The following is an 8,976-nucleotide window of genomic DNA, read 5'->3' as shown; positions in this document are numbered from 1 at the left end:
TCGCGTTATCTTGATCTTAAATAAAACCGATTTCTTCAGCCAAAATTCTGTTTGCAAAAAACTTATTCAGCGTCGGATTCATTAGGATAATTGTACAAGTCAGAAAACAAAAGTTAAACTTGATAAGTATCGAAACAGAAGCAGGTCTAGTCGATAAATCAATTATTAGATATTGCTTTGTAACTAACACGGAGTTAAAAAATAGAGCAAGTCCGTAATTGCAGCTAGATTATTAGATTAAAAAGCTCTTCAAGGAACAGGGAGTAAATAAGTTAGTAAGCTTTTACATTTATGTTTCAATGGAGAAAAACTGTTCAGTATTCATGTGGCACAAAGGAAGCTAATTCACTAACGCGACAGAAATCGCTCGAAACCCTTTTATTGGAATACGTATTGTCTGCTTATCTTTACTCAAAAATGCTTACGATTAAATCTCCCAAAACTTTGTTTACTGAATGTTTGAAACAGCATATAAGCAGGCAGTATTAAATTAAAATATTCCCATTTGTATAATATAAATATGTTATACATAAAATGGCGGCCGGACCCTGGGCACAGTGGGCCGGAACGAGGACGTCATTCAGTGCGGTGATCAATCTATCGGTCTCGCCGAAGTGACGCATCGATGGACAGCGAAATATATCGATACCGAGACCCGCGCGGCCCTACGCAAAAACACGTAAGTATAGACGCGTACATATTTTAGTATCGCTCAATTACTTAGATTGGTACAGTCGAGAAGAGATCCTTTTTACATACTTCCGCTACTACATATTGTAGGAATTTTCGATTCACTCAGTGTCTATCAGTGAAAGAGTTTCGTCTTTGAGTAAGTAGTTTTGAGCATAGAGGTTGGTATGGTTATCACGTAGTGAAGAGGGGAGTTTTTGAAATCTGAGTGTAATAAAATAGAATTTGAGTTTCAAAAAAGGGTCTTTGTATATATGTTTTCTGCAAGAATATTGATAAAATACATGTGTCTGACGTTTACCTAACTGTCTTCTTCTATAATGGTGAAATGCACCTATTCATAAAAAAATATATAGGAAACGAATAGGTATGATTTCTAAGTAATGAAAAATAAAAGTTGACCAAAAAAGTATCGGTGCCACAATAAAGAATTCATAATCCAATAGCGTTTGAAACCAGCGCTTGATTCAATGAATCCCCGCCAACATCAAAAAGAAACAAAGCATTTTTCGGACTCGAAACTTTAAAAAATATAAAACCAGTCACCAATTGTTCGGGGGCTAAACGCAAACGGCTCAATAAAAGCCAGCGTGTCCCGTTGGTAAACAAAACTGCCAGTCATTAGACTGAGCGAACGAAAACATTCGGTCCAATTATCCGGGCCGTGCGGTCCGCACGAAAAACGCCGGGTCAGACCAAACCTAATGACGACGTCAAACGGACTCATCAATCTATTTCGGAGACCTGAAGACCTAATGGGTACTTTTAGTGTTTACTTATAAACTTCTCTTAGGAACGCGAAGAATGGAAGTTAATTAAGCAGAAATAAGCTAGTTTCGATCCACTCCAGCGGTTTATCGAGTACGGCCTTACCAGTAAGTTGTAGGAGGGTCTGCGTTTATTAATATTGCCTGAGTTTGATGTTAAAGTTGGAGCTACTATGATTGAGATTTATACAAGAGTGTACGAAGCACAATAAATAACAATTATAGCAGTTTACTGGTCAGGCTCATAAAGTACACTGTTACCAAGCTTAAACAACAGATGCAGTTTATGGTTATTTAGATCAATAACTATAATTTTACATACAAATAATAGAAACCGATGTGTGTTGATAAAACTTTTAGTTAGCAATAGTTACGACACTGTCTATTTGTAAAGGATGATATCCAGCTGATAACTTCAAAGTTAATTTTCACTACCCTGATAATTTAAAAGTAATAAAGCATCTGAACCCGGAAGATTCCTGTCCCGCCAAAACGAGCACGAACTACGAAAGTGCACGATCCCTCCTAGTTTTACGAGTGACAAATTACTAAGAAAATACCCATTTACAAGTCTATTATATTCCGTTAGCAGAAGAGAATTTTTAATGGACAATATTTCTGTGAGCCAGTGCACCCGCGCACTTCGCTTTACTCTTTAACTTGCAACTTCAGATGAGAAAATTATTTTTCATTAACGCTTGGTTGCGTTTCAACGTACTGCCAGTGGAATTAAAATCAATTACTTACTTCCGTTAGAACAAAACAAAGTTCTAGAAAATTCTCCCCGTCGCGTCGCTCCAGTTTGTAGCGATTTCAACGAAATTCGTTTAACGACTCCTATGGTTTAACTGTTCGGTCGAAATTCAGTCGATTTTCTAAGCGAATAATGCATTTGTTCGATATGTGGAATATACTTTTCTCGAGTTGCGAATATCAAGTTGTGTTATTATTTTTGCTGATTTACTATCATAGTTTAATAAAAAAAAGAACTGCAGTTTAAAAAACATTCAAGACCATGATATTTATTTAAAAAAAAAAACTAATTTTTTAAACTGCATATCATATAGGGACCTTAAAGGCAACAAAGCAATTCACATGTAAATTTCTCTTTCAAGATATAATAAAAAGGCGATTACAAGGAAAGTCGCAATGAAACTAAGAATTTACAGTCACCGAACCCTTTTCACTGAGAAATTCAATAAGCCGGTGTGCGAGGCTCTCACGATGTTCCTTACCCTGGTTATGATATTGTTAAGGACCGAGTCCTAGCGAAGCCACTGACACTAAAAAATACGTGACTGTTTTATACGATCCCATCCCACGTTCGTGAAAAATCGGCGTACTTCGATAGTCTCCCGATATAAAGAGATCCGAATAGGCGTTCACCGGATCACGCCACTTACAGGATAATGCAAGTCTTTTGTCTACGTCGCTCAATCAGCGCTATACTTTCATTCATTCTGGACTGAATGAATCTAAGGAACAAGAGAAACGATTGTAGCAAATCTAGCTTCGATTGTAGGAAATGTGAACGTTTTGTATTTTTTACGGTTTTATAGGAGAGATCTGAAAAGCTGAAAAGTAAACTGGATTAGGTGCTATTGCAAGTAGATGTGAGCGTAGACGCTGCTTTTAAATGTGAATGGTCGAGAACGTTCCGCATTCGGATTAGTCAATTCGTTTGCTAGCATGTGGAGGTGGTTCGAAAGTGGACCTTAGTGAAAAAAGCTTTTAGTTATTCATATGAACCCAAAGTATATTCGTTATATAATGTCAATTCTCTCAAAAAAAAACAGCATGCACACCGTTTTTTGTCATGTTCGATAAAAACTAAATATATTTTTTACATAATTAAAAATCACTAGCAAAAAACAACAGAAGCTCCAAACAGCGCTATTTAGAATTTATATAAAAACAACTAAAAATATGAGATGATGAATTTGCAGTTCGCAGTATCGCCCTACAAAACACTTCTATGAAACAACTGAAATAATCTGTATGTTTTTCCTGAAAATCGATTTAAAATTTGTATTTATACAGATAGGTGGTACACACTAGAGGAAAAAAAGTCAAAATATTAAACTAGATAACTGAATCTCAGTGAATATTCTCAAAATATTTGCGGTTTCAACGAAGGTGTGATCCAGCCATTATCAAATTCACACCGGCGATCGCGTGTTATCGGCCCACAACGTCACCTTAGCAAAATTAAAAATTTTGAAAAACCCCCGACGGTTGTTGAGTTATTTTATTATTTTTCAATAAGATTTTTATCTTATTGAAAAATAATAAAATAACTCAAAACCCCCGACTTAACCCAATTATATAGGAATATCCGTCGGGGGCTGCCATTAAACCAGCTAAAGGATTCCTAGTGTCGTGAATACAATTATTGAAGAATTGTAGATGTTTAACGATGACATAAAATACACTCAATTAATTATTGAATTTTCATATAGAAAAGGCAGCCCCGACGGTTATTCCTATATAATTGGGTTAAGTCGGGGGTTTTGAGTTATTTTATAATTTTTCAATAAGATTTTTACCGTCGGGGGTTTTTCAAAATTTTTAATTTTGTTTAATTTTATTTCAGACTTTTTAGAGAGCATATACGAATTATAGTCTACTAGCTGGTGCCCGCGACTTCGTCTGCGCAGGTTTAGTATTTCGAACAATATGTTTACAAATTGTAGCCTATGTGTTATTCTGATGTATAAGCTATATTATTGTAAAGTTTCATTAAAATCCATTCAGTAGTTTTTGCGTGAAAGAGTAACAAACATCCATACATCCATACATCCATACATACAAACTTTCGCGTTTATAATATTAGTAGGATATAATATGTTATTGCAATATTATTTTGCACTGATATTGTAGCGCCCTCTAGTGAGTTACTGGCGTAATTTTTATTATTTGGGGACATGCATTAAGCACGTCGTATTGCTGATGAAAACAGAATTGTAATCAGACGTTTTGATTATATTGCAACATTGTTTGGCACTAATATTTTGGCGCCCCCTAGTGAGTTATAGCCATGACACCTATCTAAGAACATGAACTCATCGAACACAAAACCGTTATTGAAAACCGCATCAAAATCGGATCATTAGTTTAGAAGGTAGGTGGGAACATTACTGTTTTGCACTAAAATTGTGGCGCCCCCTAGTGAGCTACAGCCATGACACCTGTTTAAGAACATGAACTCATGGAACACAAATCCGTTATTGAAAACTGTCTCAAAATCAGATCATTAGTTTAGAAGGTAGGTGGGAACATTACTTTGCTGTTTTGCTCTAATATTGTGGCGCCCTCTAGTGAGTTACAGTCGTGACACCTATCTAAGAACATGAACTCATCCAACACAAATACGTTATTGAAAACCGCATCAAAATCAGATCATTAGTTTAGAAGATAGGAGGGAACATTACTTTGCACAAACGCACACACAAACACACAAACGCACAAACGCACAAACGCACATCTCTCACCCTAAACGCATATACCTGCTCCGTTCCGTCGTGGGTAAAAATAACCCATTCCGTTTTTGCTCATATACTTAGGTTCCTAGTAAGAATGCTGAAATAATTTGATGGATTGAAATGAAGCTTTTGTTGAAAAGAATTTTTTATTGCTAGACGATAACATTCAAAGCTTTCCAAATCTATCTGCCTACAAAATGAACTAGACAACAAGCATATCTAGAAATGAACTAAACTTCCCATAAAACCTATTGAGGCATCTAAAAAATACTAACAGTACCTACCCTAGACTATACGTTTAATTGCTCCGTAAAACAAATTACGTCCACCTCGTTGCTCGTAAAAGTCTATTGAGATTTTTTATTATCTTTACAAATTATGCCGCAATGGGATGTTTTGTTTTGTTTGTGTACCCTTTTCATTGCATTGTTTTTTTCGGTCTCCGTTTATTAATTTTCTTCAAAAGAACCAAACCAAAGGAAAACATTCATTCCACATACATATCGATAAGTACAGACAATATATGAAGGGAAACGAGAACATCTAAAGATGTGACAGTAAAAGTGTAATATTAGACGATTTATGGAGCGTTTAAAGGCGTTGAAAACCATTGGGCCACGAATAAAGTGCTCACCAAATAGAATACCAATTCAATACATTCAACAAAAATATGCATGTAATTGGCCGTAAATTCAAATTATTTCGTTCTGATCGCATATTTCCTTTATCAGATTTAAAAACAACTGGACCAAACGCACGCGTCTATTTTTAGAATTGTTCAGTGTTGGTCATGCATTGCTCCCGTGCTCGCGATTCACACAATGAATTCTCCCTCTGTCGACGCGCTGAACAGTAAGCGTTAAAATTATTGGAATTTTATTTAAATAAAAAAACTATTGAATTGCTGGGGAAATACGTCGTTCGACAAGCGAGGCCCCGGCGCTGAGATGTGTCGCTTAAATGGCAGAGTGCGATATATTCGAGGGCACGTTTATATCGCATGTTATTAAATTCTTTTCCTCGCGACTGGTGATGGCAATCGTCTTATTCAATTACACGCCAAACAAGGCATGAGAATAGCTGACAATGACTACACGGAGAAAATGCCGCTATTGAAAATGCGAAGCTTATTTCATTTAATTCTGTTGTGATGTGACAACTCTGACAAGCGACTTCGAGTGTTTTTATAATAAAGAATGGATCCTGAAAAAAGGCTCTTTCAAGTTACAAGATGAAATGTTTTTATTGTTTAGATATTAAATGGCGTGAGAACGAAACTTTCAATGTAAGCCGCAATAATCCGACGGATTATATAACAAAAGAACTTAATGAGTCTAAAAAAGTATAATGGTTACATATATTTACCCTTTAATATATTTTGAGCCTTTATCATGTGTACTTTAAAGATGAATGAACATTACAAAAGTAATAAAAAATTCCAAAGGGATGTGTTAAAATATTCTAAAGAGTACTTTATGAGGGACATATCTGCCTTGCGAGCCATAACTATAAAACAATCAGCACAAGAATCTGGAATATTTCGCAGGCATTTCCTCAACGAACTTTTATTAAAAAACTTTTTGGTTTTTATCAGCTTTTAACTTCTGTATCTTGAAACTTTATGTTTTAACTATTATTTTTGCACTTACAGCATATCAAGATTATATCTAATACTGCTATAATTCCATATAACTTATCATCCACTCACATTCTTTATGAATAATAGTGTATGCGCTCAGGCTTGGTGTCGAAATGTACACTTTAAAAAACAATGCGACGTAGACTCTCTGACATATGAAATGCACTTGGCATTTTTATGTGATCGTTTTAAGGCGTGTGAGGAAAAGTGTTTAATTTTTCAAAGGCAGTTAAAAAGAGTATAACTGGAGCGAAGGGAGAATTCAAAGGCAATGGATTTCCTCAAAATGCATGCATTAAATGAAATGGGTATTATTAAACAGATATAATTTTGAAATGCACTCCTCTAAGGTACATACAAAATACATACGAATTTAAATAGATCAGATGTTAATACAACAAAGTTTCACATTTGTTCAGCTTTGTGCAAGCACTCACTAGTTCACGTATTATGATCGCATTTCGCGGTTGGTAACGGATATTGCTCGCCTGTCCAACTCCTTTCCGAAGCAATCTGTGTTTGACAGATCTCACAGTTTTGATCACTCGAGCGAACCTATACCCTAGCCTCTCAGTAACCACTGCTCCATTTTATTTATATTTCCCTTACATAACCACACACTACTTCCAACAAAAATGCGTGTATTTTTACTAAAGAATATATGAACTTTAGTCGTTTTATTCGCGTATAAAATATTTAAACTTTAAGCCACGTTAAGCCTTAGCGGATTTGGCTAACCTCTGAAATTCACGCAGTAAAACACTATTATACAAAACTGCTTTATAATGGACTCAATAGGATACTTTTGTGAAACATTAAAGAGAAATAATCTGATAGTTTACCTGAGATAAAAGCCAAAAATCAGCACACGTTATTTTCACACTGGGGGCACAAAATCCGCCTAGGGGCAAACGGAGGTGCTTTTAATGTCACCCACAATGTTATCTGAACAAATTTATAATATCGTCAGTCACAGTGGGGGCTATTTATTTAGGTTTTTATAAGCCTTGTTTATTTATTATGCTCCCTCGCATCAGTGTTAACTACACATCACTTCAAGCGAGCCGTTTGATGTACGATGGATAATAAATGTTGAGCCTCTGTGAAAATTGAGATTTTCTGAATTAGTTGCTGAAATAGTTTTGGGTTAAAAATAGAAAGTCTCTTTTTTCTTGAAAATGCTACGCTTTTAGGGTTAATTTAAAGTAATATCTGCTCACAGCTAGACAAGGACCCATTCTATCAGAAATGGAATTTAAGAGTAAGTACCTAATCATATTTCTTTATGTGCTTATTGTAGTTTATTCTACAGTTAAAATGTAAATAAAAAATCAACTTCCCGTCTAAGAAATTATGTTTAACCCCCAATTGAATCTGTAATAAATCCGTGTAAAGACTTTCTGAAGCATTAGTTATAAAAGTCATCTTATGATTTATTTATACGAGATGAAGATAAATTGAATCGTCTAAATTAAATGGCTATAATAAATGAAATGTTCATTACTCATTGTCACGAACATGCCGTCATTTACTCGCTGAATTATTTTGTGGACGGAGTATCATCATACTGTGATATTATAAACTAACATGAATAAAACCTTGTTGCAGATCTCAAGGCTAACGTCATTTGTCTTTTTAGAGACAATATGTCAAAATACTTTTTAATGTAAACTGTTCCTGTATTCTTTATTAATGTGTGTTATTGAGTGCAGTAACAAATATAAATTACACTTTTACGTAAATAAACTACAGTTTGTGCCTTGCGGGAATCGAACCCACAACAAGTAGTACTACACCATCTCTTTGTACAAGTTCGCTTCTAGGTATGTACATAACAGTAGATTGAAAACGAAGATATTTTTGGCATTGATAAGCTCAGTGAGTTAATACGGTATTTCTTCGCGCCTTCGTCATTAAAACCTTTATTTTACTCTTAATAAATACGCGTCCAGAAAAAACTTTCATATATAATGACAAAACTGAAATCTATTTCAATCCATTAATATTATTAATTCTGCCCGCTATAAAAATATTTAATGCTCTTACGGCAAACTTACTGCATAAATTATTATCACATGCTGTAATTACATTAGATTTAGTGCTGGTTTTTCCATTGCCGTTCCCAAGAAATAAAATTGCTATAAACACAATTTATAATAATTATTAAAAACTTTTTTCAATAGAAGCAAAATATATCTGAATAAATAGTGAAGCTTATGAATGATACATTCATAATTCGAATTCTTAATATTTGAATTTCGAATATTACATAACAGTTGAACGGCCTGTATCATTGTCATCAAATAAGGTTCTATTCTTTATTTAAAAATGTGATCAAAATAAGGTCCCAGTTCCAAAAAGTATGTGCTTGGACGGCGATGTGTTAGGCGTTGACAAG

This window comes from Helicoverpa armigera, chromosome 14 (genome assembly GCF_030705265.1).
Source record: "Helicoverpa armigera isolate CAAS_96S chromosome 14, ASM3070526v1, whole genome shotgun sequence".
NCBI lineage: Eukaryota > Metazoa > Arthropoda > Insecta > Lepidoptera > Noctuidae > Helicoverpa > Helicoverpa armigera.
The sequence above is the reverse complement of the archived record's forward strand: the minus strand, read 5'-3'. Positions refer to the sequence as shown.